The sequence below is a fragment of the Elgaria multicarinata genome, chromosome 16 (assembly GCF_023053635.1).
Source record: "Elgaria multicarinata webbii isolate HBS135686 ecotype San Diego chromosome 16, rElgMul1.1.pri, whole genome shotgun sequence".
Classification (NCBI taxonomy): domain Eukaryota; kingdom Metazoa; phylum Chordata; class Lepidosauria; order Squamata; family Anguidae; genus Elgaria; species Elgaria multicarinata.
In genome coordinates, this window is record NC_086186.1 from 9,843,243 (window position 1) to 9,867,785 (window position 24,543).

Here is a 24,543-nt window from a genome sequence, read left to right on the forward strand (position 1 = left end):
AACCCCCTGCTCAATGCAGGAACCCACCCTAAAGCATCCCTGACAGATGGTTGTCCAGCTGCCTCTTGAAGGCCTCTAGTGTGGGAGAGCCCACAACCTCCCTAGGTAACTGATTCCATTGTCGTACTGCTCTAACAGTCAGGACGTTTTTCCTGATGTCCAGCTGGAATCTGGCTTCCTGTAACTTGAGCCCGTTATTCCGTGTCCTGCACTCTGGGAGGATCGAGAAGAGATCCTGGCCCTCCTCTGCGTGACAACCTTTCCAGTATTTGAAGAGTGCTATCATGTCTCCCCTCAATCTTCTCTTGTCCAGGCTAAACATGCCCAGTTCTTTCAGTCTCTCTTCATTGAGCTTTGTTTACAGAAGGATAACCTTCCCTGCCCCAAAGTTTCTTTGCGCCCTCTAATTTTATTTTATTTGTTTACATTTTTTAAAAAAGTTTACAATTTTGTCTGTAAAAGGCTTGCTTGCAAGCCAAATGAACTGCCCACCTGCTTTTTGGCCCCTGAACTTTTAGGCTGGCAACAGGCCTGGAAGGAGTGGTAGCCATTGATATAGGCTATATAGGATGATTTTAGGATGTTACACACGTTATTCAGTGTACTATGTTTTTAATAAATTTTAATGTATTTCTGCTCGTGGTTGTCCCCCGCCTTGATCCAAACGGAGAGGCGGGTAAGAAATAAATTTATTATTAATTATTATTATTACATAGCCTCATCCTCCACGAATTTGTGCGACCCCCTCCCCCTTTTAAAGCACGTCCAGATTGGTGGAGGGCAAACTGCATAGAGTTCGCTGGTCTTCAGCTCCTTGTCGGAAAGGACTGGATGAGGAGGATGGTTAATTATTATTAGTTTTTTGCATTGCTGCTGTTTTTATCTGGTTGAGCTTTTATATTGTATTTTTATATTATGGTTTTATATTGTTGTTTTATACTTTGAATGTTTTTGATTTTTGTGAACCGCCCAGAGAGCTCCGGCTATTGGGCGGTATAGAAATGTAATAAATAAATAAATAAATAAATAATTATTAATAATAATGGGATTTAGCTGCAGGTGGGTGCTGTGTGCTCCCTGCCTCCCTTCCGTTCCGCGTCCCACTTTTTCCCTTCGCCTTTGCTCGCGCTATAGCCGAACTTCTCGCCTCTTTTCCGCGTGTTGCAGCCCCCGCTCCGGGCGGGATCCGATTGGCTCGGCGCGTCCCGAAGCCCGGCCACGCGGAGCCCGCGGCCACCGCCTCTCCGCCTCCGGGCTCCTCCCTTTCCCCACCCTTCTCCCTCGTGCGCCTCATCCTCCGGGCGTCCCCTCGTTCCTTCCTCCTCCTCCTCCTCCTCCTCTTCCTCCTCCTGCTGCGATGCGGGGAGGAGGGACCGGGGCCGAGCCTGCGCGCGAGCGAGAGTTCGTTTCAGACGAGGCCGGCGGCGGCGGCGGCGGCGGCTCCGGATCAAGCTGGCGTGACTTCCTTCCTGACGGTGGAATTGCCGCGTGAAAAGCGGGGAGGAAGCAACTTTTCCCCCCCTCCCCTCCTTCTTTTCCTTCTCCCCATTTTTCTTTTCGGGTGTAATTTTGTTAATTTTTTTTTTAAAAAAGAAAAGAAAAAGTAATCCAAGAAGGGAAGTGAATCCGGATTAGCCCTTGCTCCGGATTGAAGGCGTCGGATTCGCTCCGCTCTCGCCTGCCGCCGTTCGGGGCTGAGCTGCCTCGCCTAGACATCCGGCGCTCGCTGGGCTGGCTGCGATCCGCGCGGAGCGGCGCCGCGTTGGCCACTCCGCCGTGAGACCGGTTCGGGGCTCAGCCGGGACGGCGCCCCCTCCCGCGGCCCGGATCCACGCGCCCTTCCACGGACCCCGCTCCTGGCGACCTGCCCGGAGTGATTCGTCAGCCGCCCGGGCGAGTAAGATGCTCTTGCAAGGGGCAAACTTACCTGCGGGGAGCGACGGAGCCCAACGCCGGCAGCTCCAGGTAAGACGGACTTCCTCCGGGACTTCCCCGGCGGTCGCTTCCCCGTCTCGCCCTCGCCTTGAAGGATCGTGGCCCTCTGCCTCCCTCGGTGGCTTCCTCCCTTTCTCCATGTGACTGCTTGGCCTCCCCTCGCGGAAACCAACCACGCATGTCTACTCAGAAGTAAGCCCCGCTTACTGTCCAGTGGAGGGCTGGCTCCCCAGTTCAAGCTGCTGTCCCAGCTATACGCCCTTACACCGGATTAGCTTCGTGGGACGCGATGGAGCTTGCTTCTAAGTAGACCTATAGAGGATTGCAGTGCAAGTGTGTGTGTGTGTATTTGGGGTTCGGGTCGGTGCTGCAGGCGAGCACATGCCACGCTTCCTTGGGAGCAAGCCCGATGGAGTTCAGTGGGACTTACTCCCGAGTAAAACACGCGTAGGGGCAGGCTTGGCCCGGGAAGTGGTGGTGGCCCCGAGTCAAGCGGATAGTGGGACTCCCCTCCCTAAACTGGATTGTTATGCCCTTATTGCATCTCTGCACTGCACCGGGGGGGGGGGGGGAGGGCTTGGAAGAGAACCCAGGTGTTCTGGTCTGCGGCGTAGGTTGGGGGGGGGCGTGTTTGGGTTGGTGGCTGGCGGGGAGTGTCTCCTCTCCGATAAACAGAGCCATAGAAGAGGGGAAAGAAAAGAAAGACACAGTTTGGGCTGTTAGTGGCGGATTTGGATGGCTGCCAAAGTGACACATCCCTGTGAAAGGTTCTTTGGATACCAGCATAAAACTTGCACCTCCTGTGTCTTCTGGTTTGTTTGTTTGTTTTTAAAAAGTGCTCATTTATTTATTTTATTTATTATGACTACCCTTATATCCCCCTTGCAAGGAGCCCAAGGTCTGCTTCCGTGGCCCCTCCTCTGCGTTTTATCCTCACCACAGCCCTGTGAGGTAGGTTAGGCCCAGAGTCTGCTACTGGCCCCAAAGTCCCCGAAGTGGCGTGACTAGAACTCGGATCTCCAGAGTCCCTGTCCAACACTCTAACCACTACTCCACACTGAGGTGCCCTGTGATCCAAAAGCAACATCTCTCCCTCCCCCCCCCCCCCCAGCACCCTATCATATTTAAATGGCTCCTGGGAAATTTCTCTCCTAATGTAGATGTGAAGAGTCTGGCTGTAAAGCAACTTTGGACATGCTCGGAGGGGTCCATTTCTCTGTTGCTGCTTCACACAGATTCAGGCTGCGGTCCTATGGGTGCCTGAACGGGCTGTCAATTCCATGAAAAGACTGCAGGGCTTAAATTTCTGAAGAACCGGGCCTAGAATTGCTCAGTTCTTAGGATCTACTAGCTTCTTCAAAGAGCCGAGGAAATAACCAAAATGTGGTCTTCTCTCTCTCTCTCTCTCTCTCTCCAGAGTAATACAATCCCACCCCAGAGGGAGCCTGGTTTTCATCTGCTTCTGACAAAGTGTTCTGTGTTTTTATATTGTGACACTCTCCACCCCCCTTCCCCCACGGTTGACTTTTGGGTGGGTTTCTTCTTTCTGCCTTCTTGCCACAAGCTCATCTGTTTCTTGTTGGATGGTTATGAAAATATCATGGCCTTGAGGCTCCGGAACGGCCTTTCTTGGCCATTTTTGGATTGCCCAAGTTGAGCGTGTGGTTGATAGGGAGGCTGCGTGGGCGTTGCGCGCGCATGAGCGCCTGTGCAGTGTAGGGCTGAGAAGTGGTTCTGCTGCAGACACGTGGTCCGTTGAAAAGCTATACGTTGCACCGCCAGTGTGCCTGTGGGCAGCGCCTCGGCCGCAAAAGCCTATGTTTGCCGTAACTATAGAGCTCGCATACACAAATGCTCTTGGTGAGCAGAGCTTAGGAAATGCCATTGGTGTCAGTGCGGCTACGGCGTAATTGGGCCACATCTCTCTGCATGGACGGGCACTCTGGAATCGCACAAGACCGCACACAGAGAAAGCAGGGGGGCAGCGGATGGCTTTTTGTGGCACATGGAACCAAGTCTTCTAGTTGGCTGTTTTGTATTTGGGTCCCGTTTCCCCGAGGTGTAAAATTGCTTGGGGTGATGCTGGTGCTTGGAACTAACCCCCCCCCCCCAAATTCAGTAGGGCTGATTCAGTATACTTTCCAGACATCAGTGGTACCCCATGCCATGCTGTACCGTAATTAAGTCGAAGGATGTGTAACTGAAATAAGCATAGGAAAGCGCCAGGATGGATTTTTAAAATGCTCCATACTGTCTACACGGGCTGGCAGCTGCTTTTGAGAGTCTTCTTTTCAGTCCTAGCTGGGGGTGTCAGGGATCGAACCTGAGACTTTCTGCATGCAAAGCAGGTACTCTACCACCAAGCTTGCACAGCATGTCTTTCTCCTGTTGACCACTGCTTTTGCTTCAGGGATGGCCAGGCTTTTCCCTGCTCTGTGTACATATGTCATGTGTGTCTAGTGTATAGCCTTGCAGGTCATCTGCCAGGGGTGCAGATCAGGGGCCAGAGCCAGTGCCAAAATTAGCCTCTTTATTTTTCTGACACCTCCTTCATGGTTGTCCCACACACCACAGGTTGGCTGCTTTCTTCACTTCTTTCAGAATTGCCTCCCTTTTTCTTCAGACGCACCTTTCTCTCTGTTCAAGGGGGGATTGCTCATGCAATTTAGCTGCCGTCCTGCACCCATTTCCCTGAACCACGTTGAACACAGTGCGGCTTACTGATGAGTAAACATGCATAGGAGGATCACACTGTTAAGAGTTGCATCTCTCCTTGCAAACAACAGTAAGATTATCGCAAAACCTGGTTGATGACAGGTAAATGCAGTCGGTCATGTCAGTTCACTACGAAATTCTTTATATGTCGTTAGTGTTTGGTTATAAGAGGGTTCCACCCTTAAAGCCGGCGTTTAAATCATTTTAGATAGGCAGATGGATATCTTCCTTAAAGAGGTTAATTTCAGATGTGGTAGAATGCCAGGACAGTGGTGTTTGGTGTACGATGTATTCCCCTCGGTAGTTACAGCGTTCTATGCGCCACAGTAATTATGTCTATGGTTATGCAAATTCTGCCAGACGGTTTAGACGGTTTAGCCAGGGTTTAGACGGTTTAGCCAGGCTGGCGGTAACCAACAGTATTAAGCCAGAAAAAGAGCAGCACGTCAGAAGACAGTTTCTAACAGCTTGAACAAATTTGTGAGCTTTGGAACCCTGTCGGGTTCGTCGCCTGGCACACAGACGTGAAGAGCAGCATGGAGTGAAGTGGGCAATGTGCCGTGCGCCGCGCAGCCTGACTTGGGGTCTTGCCACACAGTTGTTGTGAGACAAAAGGTAATTCTCAAGAAAAGCAAAGTGAATGGGGTTTGCCAGCCGGGAGAGTTTTCCTCTTGTTAAAGAGGTTTTGAAGTGTTTTATAGGCCATATATTCTGCTTAGCAAACAGAATAGGTCATGAAAGTGGATGACAGCATTTCCAATGTATGTAACCAAGCTCTTGTGTAAGACAGAACTGACACTTTATGGAAAACCTTTAGTGAATTTAGCTTTTTTCTTGTTCTGAAAATTCTTGGCTTGTTTGGTTGCCGCTGTCTTAATGTGGGCAGGTCTAACATCTAGGTGTGTATAGTTGTATGTATGTGATGCGAACCTGGCCTTCATACAGAGTCAACACATTACTTGATACTCATTTAGTGCCTGCGGGCCTTAAGGGCTTCTTTATGGGCTACGTTTTTAATATGCCTGTGGAAAACCTGTTAATATGTGTGCATAACCAATGTATGATTCAGGCACGTATGCCAGGGAACTGAGATTAGCTGCTAATTTCCCCGTTGAGAATACTGGATTAAATGGGTCACTGGGCAGTGTAATCTGTAGCACAAATCGTCCTAATTTACTGGATGAGCTGTTTGAATGGTCCTTTTCTCGTGCTCGAGATGTTCCAGACGTCAGTGTATGCAGAAAACCTTCCTGTCATCACCTCTACCTGCTAGACGGTAAATAACAGCGGCTACAAAGAGACAGAAGCGTCTTGCTCTCCCTTTCAAGATACTTGTCGAATAATATATTTTACATTATAGGAAGCGGCTTATGTTGGGTTAGATCAGTGGTCCACCTAGCACAGAAATGTCTACCCTGATGAACAGCTGTTCCACATGGTTCGAGTCCTACCTGGGGATTAAACCTGGGATGTTTTGCTGGCAAAGCCATGGGCTTTATCACCGAGTCGTGGAGCGAGTCGTGGAGCGGCATTGCGGATGTACACAAGTGGTTACGAAGACAACCCACACCCTTCCCAGGCCAACATATGTTGATGTAAACCTAGAGGCATTGGAGGAATTCACACTCGGTGCATCACATTATGAAATGACCAGATCAGCCCTGGGCTACAGTCGGACTGCTGCACAGATCGGAACTTAGCGATCCACCGGGCTTTTGCGCTTCTCCGGATGTTGCGTCTCAGCAATCGGCAGTTTTAAACACATCAAAATACTCAATGAAATGCAGGTTTTTGATTTTTGGTTATTTTTTTTTAAAGAATTCAATCTGCAAATTAATGCAGATACAGAACAAAATTATGAATTAAAAATGTGCACAAGTGGCACGGGCCGGAAATAGATGAGACTTGCCTATCGCTACAGGAATCCAGGCCGGCAACATCAATTCGCTTTGTACAAGTGGAAGAATCCGTATTCTTTGCTCAGCAGTTTGAACCTTTTCTTTTGAAAGTAGCCCAACATGTCTGCTTGTGGAGTCCCCCATCTGCAAAATGTTTAGTGCCGGGTTTAAACGATGACACCGCGGTGAGTTCAGGAGCAGTGAAGGAATAGCGTCAGGATAGTTGCTGTGCCCTGTACGTTCCTGCTCTTCAGGCTTCCTGAATTTCCCCTCTTCGTGTTCATAAGTGGTATATTGAGAGCCAGGAAATTGACTTTATGGACTCCACCTATGTCTGCAGTGCTGAACCTAATTTTCCAGGAAATTCTACTGAATAAATGACGTGTACTTCCCAGTAAGCACAGTTAAGTGTGCCAGACTGTTCACCAAGTGTTAGGGCTGAGCTAACTGGGATTTAGATAAATGATTAGGATCTTGTTATTCTGTTTACCATTAGGCTATTTTTGACACATCTCTCTGAGGAAAGGGCTTTGGTGGCAGGGGAAATGTGAACTGTTGTCATTATTTTACCAGATGGCATTCCTGACCAACAGCTTACTGTTTCTTCATATGCAATCCTAAATACTTTGTGCCTTGCCTCCTTGTACTCTGAAAGTGCAATGAAGTCACAGTACGACTTTGAACGAAGGTTTTAGAAACGCAAGAAAAAACGTGCTTGCACTTGAGATAACTTGTTTGAGTAAGGCTAACTTAAGTTGGGACCCAGTCCATTGGGAAAACCATGGCCTTGTGCAACTTCTGTTAATTCCCCCTTGGCAACGTTCTTGGCGCATGAATTTACCCAGGTCCTACGATTAGTGGGTACTAGGAACAGGGCCTTTTCAGTTTTGGCCCCCATGTAGGCAGCATTCCACTCCCGAGAACTGTATTTGAACCCCCTTTTTTTACAGCCTTCACATGGACCATAAAAACCATTCTTGTTCTGCTAAGCCTATTGGTTTTTGATATTGTTTTTACTATAAATATAGATATGCATAGATTATTATTATTATTATTATTATTATTATTATTATTATTATTATTCACTCTAAGCTGCCTTGTGAGGGTTGCTCTAAGAAGAGATGGGGGGGGGGTACGATTCCCTCTATTTCCGAATTCTATAAATGCATGTGGATTTTCGTTCTCAATGACTGAAGAACACTGACTGATGAAATGGGAAATCAGGTGTGAAAGGAAGTGGAATGGAGAATTCTGGAGGGGGATCATGGCTGGCATTTTGTTGCAGGTCTCACTCTGTGTGCATATATAAGCACACGCACACACACACGCACACACATGATATATGTACGTAATTTAAAACACACACCCCCAAACCAATTTTCCTTTACACTAGATGTTACAAACGACAGAGAACTTCCCTGTCTGTTTTGACCGGCCTCAACTCATCATGGCACTGAGGCTGCTTCTGCCAATCCACCACGAATTTGTGCTGGGCCCATAAGTCTGGTGCCAAGATGGGTCAGCTCAATTATTGTCCCGTACCCTGGATCCTGAACTCTCCTGACGAACAGTGGAGGCTGGTGGCTCTGATGCAACCAGCCTTCTTGGATAGCTCCTGCAGAGTTCTGGCTGAAACCCAGAGCGGATTCATTCACTGACCTGCTGACATTGGAGCTACCAGCTGAAGGACTTGTTAGCAGAGGTTTCTTGGAGCCAGGGCTCACAGGGACACAATGCCAGCGCTTTTTAAATTATTATTAGCAGGGACAATGACATCCTCTGACACCCCAGTCCCGCCTTCCCTCTGAGCTTAGCTGCAATTCTCACAGGAGCTGCGGGGCAGGGAGTGAATTTCCCCACCAGGGCCAATGTATTTTCCCTTGTTGTCATGCAAATGACCTTGGGGGTTGGTTGGGTTTGGAATGGGCAATTAAGATCCATTAGCTTGACAAAAGGCCTCTTCCTGGTGGCAATAAAAGTGCTACAACTGGTTTGTTGATATGGATCAAGAGAGCTGCCTGCAATTGGGGGGTGGCCAGAGTGACACTTAGCTGCCAGTTGGCTCCTCCGGATTGGCTCCAAGATGGCAGTTGGATGATTCAAAGTGTGGGGGAAAGGGCCCTTCCAGCTGCTTTACTGGTAGATGTGGAGGAAGTGAGGCCTCTGTCTGTGCCAAGGCCCCCTGGTCATTTTTTTGGGGTGGTGGTGGTCCACAATCTGTGATGATGGCACTAGGAAAAGACCCCTCCATTCACCATAGGGGGGGGAGGAGGGAGAGACCACATTCTTTTGGTGTGATTCTTTTTTGGTTTCTCTTGTTTTTTCGGAGTCGAGGGGGAGTGGGGAACGAAGGAGGCGCCAGAAACTCCTCGTTCGGCAAATATTTAGCCTTTGCGGAGTTGGCCTCTGCCAATGCACGGCGTTTGGTTCTGGAGATCAGCTGCCCTGACTCCCGACCGGTTGGCGCTTCTGGGAAAATCCCATCCAAAAATAGGAACAAGGGTATTGATCCGAGCTGCCCACTTCTTTCTTCACCGAGTGGTTTCGAAATTGCTCACCAAGGACTTTGCACGTGTTGAAATAATGGCGAGCGTTTCCCCTGGCTTTTCAACGTTTCTCCTTCTCCGCCTCCGCTTCCCCCTTTGCTCAGCAAAGAGTCATCTGTGGCCTGCATTGACTAGCTAATCCTATAGCTCCGAGTGTTGGAGCATGTGTTTGGCATGGAGAAGGTCCCTGGTTTGATCCCCAGCTTCTCCAGGTAGGGTGATGAAAGAATCCCGCCTGGAACCCTGGACAGCTGCTGCCGCCAGTCAGTGCTGACAATACTGGGCTAGCTTCCTGTGTTCCCATTGCCTTCAGATTAGTCAGAGGCATAAGTGTAGCATTGTTTTTTGTTGCCCTTTGCATCTGTTGCCTCGACTCACTCAGGAAGTGCTCAGTTTGGCAAACATCAGAGTAGCCACCATGGACCAAAGTGGGTGACGGTGTCAGAGAGGTCCAGCCAACAATTGGACAACAATTCCCAGATTCCTGACCATTGGCCATTCTGGCAGGGGGCTTCTGGGAGTTGTAGTCTCAGACATCTGGGGGAACTGCCTTCTACCCTCCCCTTTTTTGGTTTCGGCTGCTCTAAACTGGTCAGGCTGGAGGCAATTCTAGTAAGGAGACAGTAGTTTAGAGTCTTATTCACATTCCTTTGTCCCTGCATTATGATGCCCTTTTGGAACTATTTCTTTCTGTAATTTTTGTATCCTGTCTTACTCTCCTTATAGAGTAAGGAGGCAACCTTGAGTTGGTGGTCTGGATCTTTGGTTCACCTTAACCTACTGGGGGTGGAGTTAGAGACACTCAGTTCCTTGTACTGCCATGTTTACAAGTCAAGATTCTGTGAGCCAACGAGCCGTAGATAGCATTAAGCTAGTCCTGTTGGGACAGCTAGCATGCACTGACCAGGAATTTTGGAAATAGTCACTACCCGATTGCCTGTGTTTCCATAGCATTTTTATTATCTCACGATGACTTAACTGGAAGAGAGAAAATCAGTTGAAGAGTCCAGCTGGGTCAAACAAAAGGTCTATCTAGTCCAGGATCCTGTTTCCCACAGAGGCCAACCACAAACCCACAAACAGGGTGTGAATGCAATAGCCTTCCCCCACAAGCAAATTATATATATAAAAAAACCCATTCACATGCAAACGTATAAACAGACAGCACACACAGACACACATGTATATCTAAAACAATTTTAAACTATCAACAACAAGATAAACCCAAGGTTAAAACTTCATCACATGCTGCCAATACCTGAGAGAAGAAGCAAGTCTTAAGTTGGTGCCAGAAAGATTATAATGTTGGTGCCAGATGGGCCTCATTTGGGAGATCGTTCCATAATTTGGGGGCCACCACGGAGGAGGTCCTTTCCTTCGTCGCCACCTTCTGAGCCTCCCTCGGAGGAGGCACCTGGGGGAGGCCCTTAGATAATGAATGTAGTGAACAGGTAGGTTCATGCTGGGCTCTTCATATTGCTCCCCACCATTCAGGGCTGTAGGCTGCCTCCAAAAATGACACTCCCATTCTTAGATGTCATGACTAAGAAGTGTGGCTAGATCATGGCTTTAATTAGGCCAAGCCTTCCCCAATCTAGGTCCCTCCAGCTGTATTGGCTTCCACCTCCCATCCACCCCCTGCAAGCATGGTAAGAGGTTGGGGATGAAGGGAATTGGAGGCCAAAAAAGGCCAGCATCCTGTTTCGATGGTGGACAACCACCCCAGGAGAGGCATGAAGGCAATAGGAAAATAGGGAGCTGCCTTCTAATGAGTCAGCCCCTTGGTCTATCTAGTCCAATATTGTCAACACTGACTGGCAGCAGCAGCTCTCCAGGATTTCAGGTGGGATTCTTTCCGAGCCCTACCTGGAGATACTGGAGATCGAACCCCAGACCTTCTGCATGTAAAGCAGGTACACTACCACTGAGCTGCGCTCCCTCCCCTAAGCTTACTACAGCAATACTAATACTGGACGGAGATCGCTGGCTATTGGGTGGTGCAGAAATGTAATAACACCCCCTCCAAATATATCTAAAACAAAGATAGCTGTGCTGGTCCTTTTGTGGAATTTGGGCTGGTCCTAATGAAAGTACTGTGGATCTTGGATATATTTTTCAAGGATCCCTGTTTCTAGGTTCCCAACTTTGGATGCCCAGGTCATTGGTGGGCCACCAACTCCCATCATCCCCAATGGTGGTCCATGCTGGCTGGGGATGGTGGGAACTATAGTCTAACATCTGGGGAACCACTGGGTGTAGACACTAGCAGAGTTTCCAAGCAGCTGTTTCATAAAACGGATGGCACCGCACCAGTCAAAGAGTACGTCTAATAGTTCGTACTAGGGGTGTGCACGGACCCCCTGCTCCGCTTCTCTTCCAGATCCGTGATTTGCGGATCAGGCCGCTTCGCTCTGCCCCCGCTCCGCCCATGTCCGCTCCGCTGCGGAGCTCCGGATCCGGATCGGAGCTCCGTTTCCCCCCCCCCCAACATAGGCTTGCATTAAGCTAAAAAAGTATACAACTTTTTTTCTGTGAAAGTTAGAAACCTCAAGTTAGGTACCATGACACCTCATGGAGGTATACACACGCACGCCAAGACTCAAGGCAATTCCATCATCTCCTGATTTTTGGGGAATTTATGAAAATCCAACACCCCACTCACACCCCTTTTGATAGCTCCGTCAATGTGCACGTTAGAAACCTCAAACTCACCACCATGACAGCTTATCCAGGGATACACACGCACGCCAAGACTCAAGGCAGTCCCATCATCCCCTGAGTTTTGGGGAATTTATGAAAATCCAACACCCCATTCACACCCCTTTTGATAGCTCCGTCAATGTGCACGTTAGAAACCTCAAACTCGCCACCATGACAGCTTATCCAGGGATACACACGCACGCCAAGACTCAAGGCAGTCCCATCATTCCCTGAGTTTTGGGGAATTTATGAAAATCGGGCACCCCATTCACACCCCTTTCGATAGCTCCGTGAATTTGCACATTAGAAACCTCAAACTCACCACCATGATAGCTTATCCAGGGATACACACGCACGCCCAGACTCAAGGCAGTCCCATCATCCCCTGATTTTTGGGGAATTTATGAAAATCCAACACCCCATTTGCAGACGTGGACTGTTCTCTGACATTTGGACAGATAAAAAAAAGGGAAGTGAGCACACTCACAGATGCCATCTAGACCCACAATCATGCTAAGGTACAAGGCAATCCCATCATCCCCTGTTTTTTGTTGGGGCTTAAACCTGCAGACATCTCAATGGGGCCATTTCAAAGGAAATCCCAACATGCCATGAATTGGGGAGTAGAGATAAACCTATGAATCTTCTTCCACACTTGAAAAATGGATTTGGAACTTCCAAAAGTCTAATTGAGCGCAGGAAGGACTTCTCCCCTGAGTCAAAGCCAGACACACACAACTTCCCTGCGAGGCGGGCAGGGGAGGAGGGAGGGAAGGCAGGCAGGCAGCAGACATTTCTGGGGGCATAAGGAAGTGAGCCAAGGATAAGCCAGTAATGCATATAAAATGGAATAAATAAATAAATAAATAAACGAAGGAGAGGTGGAATTAAAAGCAGCAGTGTTGCTGAATAAACAACAAGAAGAACTTTTTTTAAAAGGCTATATCTGTCTTTTACCAGTAATAGGGGGACGTGCCCAGGGGAGGGGGAAGCAGCTGCCAATTTGATTGGTCTAGTGACCAGTCTTTTAAGAAGCAAAGGGGCTACTGTTTTAAAAAACACTGGGAAAAGTCCGTTCAGACTAAGAAAGAGAAGTTCCCAGAATCCCAAGTTACCTGTTTTGCCTATCCCCTCCTCCAACTTTGGGATCATGTGATCATGACCGGGAGTTGACTCTGCCCCTCAGCCCTTCGGAAAAGGTATTTTTCCCGCCGGTTTTTTTAAAAATTCTAGCACACGAACCGCACCACGCAGAGAGCTGAGAGTAGGCTCAAAATGACCCCCATCCACGACTCTCTAAGCACAAGAATTTTCAGAAAGATAGCTTCAAAAACAACACAGTTATCCCCCTTTCTTTTCCGCAATGCAATCCTATGGGCGAAATGTGTTTCAAGATGGCGATCGGAGCGCTCCGAAAATGGGCGCTTCTCTTTGCCTTGCTTCTAGGGGTCCGTGGTCCGCTTCTACTCCGCCTCTGGGCAAGGCGGAGCAGGCCAATTCGCTCCTGCTTCTACGCTTCTAATTGGAGCGGAGCACATACCTAGTTCGTACCCAGCCTTCTGGGCTGGGTACAAATCCAGTACGTACTGATCGCTTGGTTTCATGTGAGATCTAAAAGGTACAGTGTCTTCTTTCTTACCACGCATATTAAGTGTGTGCAGCCTGAGGGTCTGGCTAAATGCGACCTTGGAAGCCGTTCTGAAAACATTGGCTTTGGTGCGTTGCACAACTGAATGCATGGCGCAACCCCTTCTGATAATGGGTTTGCATTCCGGGAAACAAGGGACCAAAGTGTTATACAACAGGTGATGTCATTTAATAAGGAATCGACGTTGCGACGCGGTCAGGGGTGCAGCAGAAAGCCGGGGGGGGGGGGGGGAGAGAAAAAGAGGAACTGCCAAAATGAAAGCCCTGTGAACTTTTACTTGCAGGATGGTTGAGCTCTATGAGTGTGTTGTGGGGCGGAGGGAGAGAACTGGGAAATGGAATTCCAGCGAAAGCATTATAGAACATCTATGGTGACAAGCCATCAAACTCAATGATGGGGTGGTAGGGTGCTCCCATAGATTGGTGCAGGTGCATAAATAAAGTAAAAATAAAATAAATTAAATTAAAAGCCTCTCTCCCTTTCTCTGCCTTTTATCATGCTCCCCTCCCTTCCCCCAAGGTATACAACACTCTCCAGGGTCTAGCTGGAGGAGATAATATATGGTTTTGGACTGGATCTCCTATGAGAAAAGCATGTCTGTGATGGTGGTGGGTCAGATCCTGGTCCTCGGGTAAGGGTTTCAACCCTTCCCATCCCATCATTTTCCCAACAGAAATCTCCCTTCCTTTAATCTGCCTTTTCCCCCCTCCCTTGGGCTAAAGATATGAGTATCATATGGGGTACCTATACATTTTCCCCCTGTGGGACAGGTGTAATGCAGGGAATATTTCAGCATCATTGGAGGTAATCTGGATTGGTATAAATACGGTAACCCCTCCCTTTCCAGGAGCCCAGTCCTAATCCAAGACATTCCCCACCCCAAATCCCACACTTTCTAGAACTGGTTTTACGGGTCTCACGTCCTCTCTGGTCCCCAGTCTATCTTTTGATAGCATCCATTCGTACCTTCTGTTTTTACCTTTTCATATATTTTTTTCTGTTGAAAAACCTAGAACATGTATAACAAACATTTAAACCACTTTCCACATTCAGGGACACAGGGAAGGTGGAGAAGAGAGGTGGTGCATGATAGGTGTCAAGGATAAAAATCCACTTTGGTTGTAAGGCAACTCTGCTTTATTGAGTGTAATGCAGCTGTATGGAGAAAGTGCTACAGACAAAGAACTTCTCCTTTGGCAGTATGAGAAGCAGGTAAATTTATACACAGTAGCATCTTAACCAATTAGCAGTGAGCAAAGTTCTAAAGCAAAACAAAGACCGATCAAAGGAAACGTCTTCATTATTCCTTATCAACAGATGGCCCATAACTCTTCTGGCAATGTCAGATTGACCTGGAGGGTCAGTCCTCCTTATCAAGCTAGCTTATTTGTCTTCTACTATATCTTGACAATTAGAAATTCCAATTAAGCCTTTCCTTGCTGATATCACAGTTTTAGCATTACAACACATTCAGGCACATACCTTATTCCAATCCCATCATACAGTTCACTTGCAAGAACCAAAATACATACAGAGCGGGTATATTTGTGAACCCCCCAGAGAGCTCCGGCTATTGGGCGGTATAGAATGTAATAAATAAATAAATAAATAAATAAATAAATAAAATATCAAGGTTTGTGGCCCTGCTTTCTCAGAGGCAAAGATTAATTCACCAATGACTTTTAGGTTTGCTTTTATATAAGCTGCCTCGGCAGGGCTCTTCGTAATGAAAAGCATCCTAAGTATATTTAAACTACAAATCAGGCATGTTGAACTTTAGACTCAGATGGCAGGGAATTCTGACCTACTTGGGGGTCTCAACCTAATCTTCGGGGTTCTCCAAATGCCACAAACCCCTTCCCCCTGACAGCTGATCATTTGGTGGCTTCCCAGCATTTCCCCCCTAGGGTGACCATATGGAAAGGAGGACAGGGCTCCTGTATCTTTAACAGTTGCAGAGAAAAGGGAATTTCAGCAGGTGTCATTTGCATGCACGCAGCCCCAGGTCAAATCCCCTGTTCATCACAAGAGTTAAAGATACAGGAGCCCTGTCCTCCTTTCCACATGGTCACCCTATTCCCCCTCCCCCCCATTCTAAGAAATTGAAATTTCTCTTTCCAAAGGCTTCATTACTAGCAGTAAGAGCTTTTGGCTAAAATATGCTGGTGTTCCGTCCCCTGGAGTCCAGGCCCTGAGAGCTTCTCTGAGATTGAATTTGCCCTGAAAGCGGCTCCCTACCCCTGTCCTATAGGTCAGCCTTGGTCATGATGTACTAAATGGTTGTGCAAATGAGAAGCAAATGCAAGGATGATGTGGCATTTCAACCCAGGGTCACTCCCTGCCTTCTCCCAAATTTTCATTGCTTTGCCACTCACTCACTCCCCCTTTATGTGTGACATGCTTTACGAGCAACCCGTTTTGACAGGTGGATCCACAATGGGGGCTATGTTATATTTGCCACCCGGACTGTGATATTGACATAAATATATTTAACACAGTAATCTCAAACTGCCAATATTGGGTATCCATGATAATCTTAGGACCGGACAATTGGTCGACTAGATGTGGAGGGGGGGTGGGGAAGCAGAGAATGCATCCACTCCCGGCCAGGCTGTTCGCTTTCTTCTGATTTGCCTTTGGTTGCCAGACTACTGGGCATCCTTTCATGAGTAAAGCATTTTGTTAGGTTCCATGTGCATAAAACCCAGTGCGCTCAGGTTCAAATTATGGGGTCAGTTTCCCAGATTATCAGGGATATTGGTTGCATTTTTCAGGCCTTTGACATTAGGTTTTATGCCCGTATGCTCTAATAGAAAGTTATGAAAATCCAGAAGCTTTGGACATGGTCCAGGTGTACATCTAGGAGAGTTATAATTCCAGGCAGGCTCAAGTTGGTTTTGAGTGACGTTGGTGTATAAAACTAGAGCTTTGGGGATCTTAACTATTTGTTGGTTTGTGTGTATGTGTGTGTGTGTGTGTGCGTGTTTTACCATAAAACTTGAGGCTTTCAGGAATGAAAAGTCTGGCAACGAAATTGACATTTTTTTCAGTCTCATTTTTGACAACTTTGTGTGTTGTGACATCGGTTACTGTCAGTTACTGTTTTCGCATTGTGCTTGTACATTTCTTTCCTCTTTAGTGGACATGGGTCTGAGCTAGGCAGTTCAGCTAATTTTATGACCCATTTAAAGAGTTAAGCATGTGGTTAAATGGGACTTACAATGCAATCCTGTGCCTGTCTCATTGGAAGTAGGTCTTAGGCCTTAGCTAGACCTAAGGTTTATCCCGGGATCATCCCAGGGTCGTCCCTGCCTGCTCCCGGGATATCCTGTGTGTCATTTACAAGAACAGGGATGACCCCAGGGATAAACCTTAGGTATAGCTAAGGCCTTAGTGCTTAACGTTGGCTGGATGGCTCTTAAAAGTCTTTCGTAGCCAAGAGGATGAGTAACTTCACCCCTTCTTTGAGATTGAACAACTTCTCACGAGTGGTTCATTGCTTGATGCATTGATTTGGCAGGCATAATATTATGATCCTAGAACCGGTTTAAGTTCATTTCCATTCATCCTTAGGAAAGAAGCAAGGTAATTAACGTCTCTTTATGGACTTGGAAAGCCGGTAAAGGGTAGTTCACATCCAGCTATGAACTGAGGAATTTTCTCTGGCCTCGTGATTCACTTGTTAAATCAGTTCATGGATGAAGCAACCATCTCTGCAGGCTATACTGTTTGGGTTGAGGGGGAAGTAGGTGAGTAGGGGTAAGTTGGGAGTCAGGGAAGGTCTGATCTCTCGAGGCTTGCTCATTGACTCATCCTGAGGACTCAGGCAGGGCCAAATTAGAGTCTGTGAGTGTGCGTGCGCGCACAATATCACATATCTCTATTTCCCCATTCAATAGCAGTTGTGGAGTGTGTGTTCTGGAGTCTCCAATGTGACAGAACTCTTGGTGTCCACCAGGCTTCCTTCCTCTCCTGTTTTTTTTAAAAAATTATTATTTCTTTGTTGCATTATTTTAAAAAACAAAGCTGCCCTCCAGGACCATTTTTTATGTGAGGTCAAAAAGAGTGTTTTTGTGTTTTGGTCTTAGGTTCTCAGGCAAGATACTTTTCTTTTAGTCTCACCGGTTCGGCTTCTGGGAAATTAGTGTTCTGTGACCAGCCACGAGTCTTCTGAGTTCACCATGGCAGCCATTTTATAAATGAGCAAGCTCCTCAACCCACAGAAGCCATTTTGTGAGAGCACCCTGGGCACTTCCAAATCGTGCGAGGTACTGGTTATTCTCTGTTCAGCACTGGTTAGGCCTCATCTTGAGTACTGCGTCCAGTTCTAGGCACCACACTTCAAGAAGGATGCAGACAAGCTGGAGGCAACGAAGATGATCATGGGTCTGGAAACAAAGCCCTATGAGGAGAGACTGAAAGAACTGGGCATGTTTAGCCTGGAGAAGAGAAGATTGACGGGAGAACATGAGAGCACACTTCGAATACTTGAAAGGTTGTCACACAGAGGAGGGCCAGGATCTCTTCTCGATCACCCCAGAGTGCAGGACACGGAATAATGGGCTCAAGTGACAGGAAGCCAGATTACGTCTGGACTTCAGGAAAAACTTCCTGTCTGTTAGAGCAGTACAGCAATAGAACCCATGACCTAGGGAGGTCGTGGGCTCTCCCACACTAGAGGCCTTCAAGAGGCAGCTGGACAGCCATCTGTCAGGTATGCTTTAAAGTGGATGGCCTTATAGGCTCCTTCCAACTCTACTGTTCTGTCAAAATGCTAAATGTGCCCCTCGACCCCAAAAGGTCAGAAGATTTAATTCTCTTCCTTTGTCCTGTAGCTCTGACCAAAAATTTGCTCCATGGCTATGGGGCAGTATAGAAATACATACATAAACAAACAAACAAACAAACAAACAAACAATTCCATGAATAGAGATTTGAGTCTAGGTCTTGCTAGTTCAAGACCTAGCTCTCTGGACACTACTGACTCTCAAATATAAATGGATCACCATTGCAAAATTTCACATGGTACGTTTACATTTCCAAATATTTTGAAGATTTTCCCATTCGATCAGCGACACCAGACCTTGAACTAGGAATGTTCTCTTTTTGTGGACTGCTGCATGTGACAGCATTCTCTTTATATGTACCTCGATGCTCAGGGCATGCTTCCTGGATTTTAGAATGCCACAGCATTGATTTGAGGGGGAGGGGGGAATCTTCTGTGTATGCCCAAAGTTCCCTGTGATATTTAAGTTTAAAGTCCCAAGTTTATGGTGTTATTGTTGTTTCAAATAGTCATAGAGTTCTCTGGGCGGTTTACAAAAGATTAAAACCTTAAATACAATATATAAACATTTGCATACAAAACAATTTAAATAATCAACAAGATAGTGTTAAAAAAACTCATCCTAAACTGTGGTGGCTTGTTTGAATTCAATTCATAGAATGAAGGGGTGTAAAGAAGAAGAAGAAATGCATTAGATCTATTTTTCTCAGGCGTGGCCAAGCTGAAATAGTTTTGGAACTTGGTTAAGGCTGCAGTCATTACCTGGGAGTAGGCCTGTTGAACACTGTGGGACCTAACCTCCAACAAAACACACTTAAGATTGGTCTGTAAAAGTAGTTAGGGTTAGGCTGCAATCCTATCCATGTTTAGACAGAAAACACACCCTATAATTCTCAGCTTTCCCCAGCCAGCATGGAGGGATAGGGTGACCATATGAAAAGGAGGACAGGGCTCCTGTATCTTTAACAGTTGCATAGAAAAGGGGATTTCAACAGGTGTCCTTTGTATATATGGAGAACCTGATGAAATCCCCTCTTCATCACAACAGTTAAAGCTGCAGGAGCTATACTTGAGTGACCAGATTTAAAAGAGGGCAGGGGACCTGCAGCTTTAAGTGTTGTGATGAAGAGGAAATTCCATCAGGTTCCCCATATATACAAATGGCACCTGCTGAAATTCCCTTTTCAATTCAACTGTTAAAGATACAGGAGCCCTGTCCTCCTTTTCATATGGTCACCCTATGGAGGGAGGATCCCCCCTTCTAAATATGCACAGGGTTGCACCCTAAGTTTTTAACAGGCTGCAGTCTTGGAGGAGAGCAGGTGTTTTCAGTTGAGTTAAAATCTGACATTCCCAAGCAAAAAGGAGAAGTTGTTTAAAAAATAAAAAAAATAAAAATGCTGCTAGCTAAACGGAAAGTCGCTCCCTCCCACACAACAGTTTGTGGTCATTTTGGTCTTTCTGAGAGAAGCTGACACCAAAAATATCTGGTTGCTAGACATCTTGGGGTCTTTCCAAGAAGTCACATAGGGGCCTCGTGTTGTCGGGTGATTTCTTCGTAGCTAGGCTTTTTGCTATTATTCTGGTTTAAGTGACAATGCCTCGCTGCAAAGATGTGAATGCGGAGGCCATGTTTAACTCGATGTCGTACATGAGCTAGTGGCTTGCAGTCCCTAAATATAATTTCTTTGGGCCTGGGATGAAAGGTATAAGACAGGTCTCCTTCTGCCTCCTCATAACCACACAAACGTAGAGGCTCGCCATTACCTGAAAAGGACTTGTCTCCTTTGAAAAATTGGAGGATTGTCAAATGGGACCTGCAACGAAATGTTGCAGTGTGGAGTTCTCCTGTTCAGTGTTCTAGCCAGCCATACCCCTTTCTGGGATACTCTATTCCATTTGCCCACTCCAGCTTTCTGTCTCTCTACAACGGGTAGTCAACATTCCATGCACATAAGCATGTTAACTCCCCATTGGGCTATTTTTTTTTGGGGGGGGGGCTTCACCCTTAGGTGTCCCCTTCCCAAAGATTGCTAGGATGTTTGCAAACCTTTGGGTACCCTCAAGGCAGCCAATACCTCTCTCTTGTGTATGGATTTGGTCCCAGAGCTCCGACTGTTACTTGGAGAATTGCATTTGTTGGTGTGTGTGTGTTTATAAAATATTGTCTAAAAAACTAGATAAAGCAACTCAACAGTGATGCAGTCAGGCAGATCCTGGAACCGGGAGAGATGCAGCCAACCCCAATAAAAATCTATATTTCTGATAAAGCAATGGGCAAAAGAGGAATGCATACATGTACTTTTTTTTTAATCAAAAGTTTTGGCTTCCTTCAGCATGAAGCAAAGGCGGATGCAGAAATGTCTGATAAAAATCAAAAGAATATACATTTATTCCTGGTTTGCAAAATGCTTTATTATACACTTGTGTGCGACACGCACACGCACGCACACACACAGAGCTTTAACAAATGGAATGAGATGTAAAAGATATAAAATAAAGGAATCATAGAGAATTTTTAAAAAATCCTTCTCTGTATGATTTCCAGCATAGTTATTCCTTTATTCCTTCCATGGCTTATTTCCATTCCCAAATTGCTTATTTTTCCATTTCCCCCCAAATTTCTATTTTTCTCCAGAAAAAAAAAAACTGGGGAAAAATGTCGTGTGCCCCCCCCCCCCCCCCATGGCTTTAAAACGTCTGGATACTTTACATCTCTAGTGTGCGTGAGGATTGCTGGGAAACGTTCTTAAGTTCTAAAGGGGAGGGAAAGTTCTCAGCCTCGAAGTCAAGGGAAGTTTGCCATATTTATCTGGGTGAAGTAGCCACCATGTTCGCTGTGCTGCTGAACATTGTACAATGAGGATTTCCAGTTGTTGCAAAGGGACTGATTCCGTGTTGGTGAAACATGGAAAGATATGTTGTTGAGCTACCCCCAGAGGCCTCTGAGGGAACAAGGCAAGTAATTATATAAATGATGTAATTCTTGGTGCGTACACATGTGCTGGGAAGCCACAGGTGCACAGTGAAAAAATCTGGATGTGCAGTCTTCTTGTGATACAATCTGCATGCAGGTTGCACATGAATTCCTTCAAAGATGGGGCAAGGTGTGTGGAATTAGATCCCATAAATTTGTGTATGTGTGTGCCTGCATGTTGCTTTTCTTGTTTCGTTTTTTTTAGAAAGATCAAAAATCTGAGTAATGACAGATGAATCTGTGTGGATTTAAGCAATCTCCCTACCTGCCATGTCCAAAACATATTTTTTAAAAAATGTTTCAATATATGCTCTGAAAAACCTCTTTTTGTTGTTGTTTATTCGTTCAGTCGCTTCCGACTCTTCGTGACTTCATGGACCAGCCCACGCCAGAGCTTTCTGTCGGCCGTCACCACCCCTAGCTCCCCCAAGGTCAAGTCTGTCCCCTCCAGAATCTCATCCATCCATCTTGCCCTTGGTCGGCCCCTCTTCCTTTTGCCTTCCACTTTCCCTAGCATCAGCCTCTTCTCCAGGGTGTCCTGTCTTCTCATTATGTGGCCAAAGTACTTCAGTTTTGCCTTTAATACCTCTATTAAATACCTCTATTAAAACCTCTAGACTTGTTGAAACTCACTAGATGGGATCACACAACACAGTAACCCAGCCAGTGTGGGTTGTTACTGAACTGTGGGTTATTGTGTTGCCTGAGTGGAGTGTGTTTTTTGCAGGGTTGCTCATTAACCATACAACGTGCTTTGTTTACAACCTAACAACAAGCCAGGGTTTTCCAAGGTGGCTTGTTCAAGAAAAATAAACTACACTGCATGATTAACCAGCAACCCTGCGGAAAATGCACTGCATTCAGACAACACAATAACCTATGATAGGTTGGTGTGTTGTGTGAGCAGTCTTTTGGTAGGGCTCTTTAATATTAAACAGAGAAAACTGACTCTCTAATTGGAGTATCATTAAAATATTTTTAAATCACAAGATTGCCATCTTGGAAGAGTATGTTGTGTATTATATGCTCCCGGGATTAAAATGGTCTAACTTTAGTAGATGGGTAAACCTATTTCTGAGGCCTGCTGTAATTATGGTGCCTAAATAGCTGACTTTGTCCGCCCTCTGCTGGAAGAATGTGAGACTGTAAGATCCAGATTCTGAATGGTTCTAGTCCAGGCTGTTAAAGATCTATTTCCCTGCCTTACTCACAGAATATTTATTTATTTATTTATTACATTTATATCCCACCATTTTTCCTTCAAGGAACCCAAGGCGACATACATAATCCTCCTCCTCCTCTTCATTTTATCCTCACAACAACAACCCTGTGAGGTAGGTTGGGCTGAGAGTCTGTGACTGGCCCAAAGTCACCCAGTGGGTTTCCATGGCCGAGTGGGGACTAGAATCCGGATATCTCGACTCCCAGTCCGACACTCTGGCCACCACGCCACATTGGCTCTCACCACAAATTATGCAGTTGAGTTTCCCACATTTGGGGAAATCACATGGGGTCAGCACACGCCGAGTGTAGTGGATGAGCCTCACTTGGGGAAAACCACCTTCATGGTGTCTCCCCTGCCAGGTAATATTATGGGGTGTCTTTGTTTCCAGACATCACAGCCTTCTGTCTTTTTTTCTTTTTTTACTACAAACAATCTGTTTAGGAGAGGAAGTTGGAAGAGTTTGACCACGTCTTTTGACTGGTGAAGCCAAGAGCTGTCTGTCTGGAAGCGCCCTCTGAGTGTGTAAAGTGATCTGTAAAACGTTCTGGCCTTTTCTAATTTAGGGGGTGGGGAGAAGGAGAGAGAAGGAAGGAGAGAGGAGACATGGAAGAAAGGAAAGAGGGAAGGAGAGAAGAAAGGAAAGCGGAGAAATGGAAGAAAGGAAAGAGGGAAGAAGGAAGGAAAGAGGAGAAATGGAAGAAAGGAAAGAGGGAAGGAGGGAGAAGGAAGGAAAGAGGAGAAATGAAAGAAAGGAAAGAGGGAAGAAGGAAGGAAAGAGGAGAAATGGAAGAAAGGAAAGAGGGAAGGAGGGAGAAGGAAGGAGAGAGGAGACATGGAAGAAAGGAAAGAGGGAAGGAGAGAAGAAAGGAAAGCGGAGAAATGGAAGAAAGGAAAGAGGGAAGAAGGAAGGAAAGAGGAGAAATGGAAGAAAGGAAAGAGGGAAGGAGGGAGAAGGAAGGAAAGAGGAGAAATGAAAGAAAGGAAAGAGGGAAGAAGGAAGGAAAGAGGAGAAATGGAAGAAAGGAAAGAGGGAAGGAGGGAGAAGGAAGGAGAGAGGAGACATGGAAGAAAGGAAAGAGAGAAGGAGAGAAGGAAGGAAAGCGGAGAAATGGAAGAAAGGAAAGAGGGAAGAAGGAAGGAAAGCGGAGAAATGGAAGAAAGGAAAGAGGGAAGGAGGGAGAAGGAAGGAAAGAGGAGAAATGGAAGAAAGGAGAGAGAAGGAAGGAAAGAGGAGAAATGGAAGAAGGGAAAGAGGGAAGGAGGGAGAAGGAAGGAGAGAGGAGACATGGAAGAAAGGAAAGAGGGAAGGAGAGAAGGAAGGAAAGCGTAGAAATGGAAGAAAGGAAAGAGGGAAGAAGGAAGGAAAGCGGAGAAATGGAAGAAAGGAAAGAGGGAAGGAGGGAGAAGGAAGGAAAGAGGAGAAATGGAAGAAAGGAGAGAGAAGGAAGGAAAGAGGAGAAATGGAAGAAAGGAAAGAGGGAAGGAGGGAGAAGGAAGGAGAGAGGAGACATGGAAGAAAGGAAAGAGGGAAGGAGAGAAGGAAGGAAAGCGTAGAAATGGAAGAAAGGAAAGAGGGAAGAAGGAAGGAAAGCGGAGAAATGGAAGAAAGGAAAGAGGGAAGGAGGGAGAAGGAAGGAAAGAGGAGAAATGGAAGAAAGGAGAGAGAAGGAAGGAAAGAGGAGAAATGGAAGAAAGGAAAGAGGGAAGGAGGGAGAAGGAAGGAGAGAGGAGACATGGAAGAAAGGAAAGAGGGAAGGAGAGAAGGAAGGAAAGCGGAGAAATGGAAGAAAGGAAAGAGGGGAAGAAGGAAGGAAAGAGGAGAAATGGAAGAAAGGAAAGAGGGAAGGAGGGAGAAGGAAGGACAGAGGAGAAATGGAAGAAAGGAAAGAGGGAAGAAGGAAGGAAAGCGGAGAAATGGAAGAAAGGAAAGAGGGAAGAAGGAAGGAAAGCGGAGAAATGGAAGAAAGGAAAGAGGGAAGGAGGGAGAAGGAAGGACAGAGGAGAAATGGAAGAAAGGAAAGAGGGAAGGAGAGAGAAGGAAGGAGAGAGGGAAGGAGAGAGAAGGAAGGAGAGAGGAGACATGGAAGAAAGGAAAGAGGGAAGGAGAGAGAAG

General features: G+C 46.5%; 1 protein-coding gene and 1 pseudogene across 2 annotated transcripts in view; one reads left to right on the forward strand and one right to left on the reverse strand.

Annotated features, from left to right (window-relative positions):
- Window positions 1-1,832: 1,832 nt before the first annotated feature.
- Window positions 1,833-24,543, forward strand: part of C16H15orf39 (chromosome 16 C15orf39 homolog) — a 37,017-nt gene continuing 14,306 nt past the window's right edge. For both annotated transcript variants that reach the window (XM_063142873.1, XM_063142874.1), the window contains exon 1: window positions 1,833-1,965. The gene's annotated coding sequence lies outside the window, so the exon portion shown is untranslated. The remainder of the gene's footprint in view (window positions 1,966-24,543) is intronic.
- LOC134409900 (U1 spliceosomal RNA) lies at window positions 22,651-22,797 on the reverse strand (annotated as a pseudogene).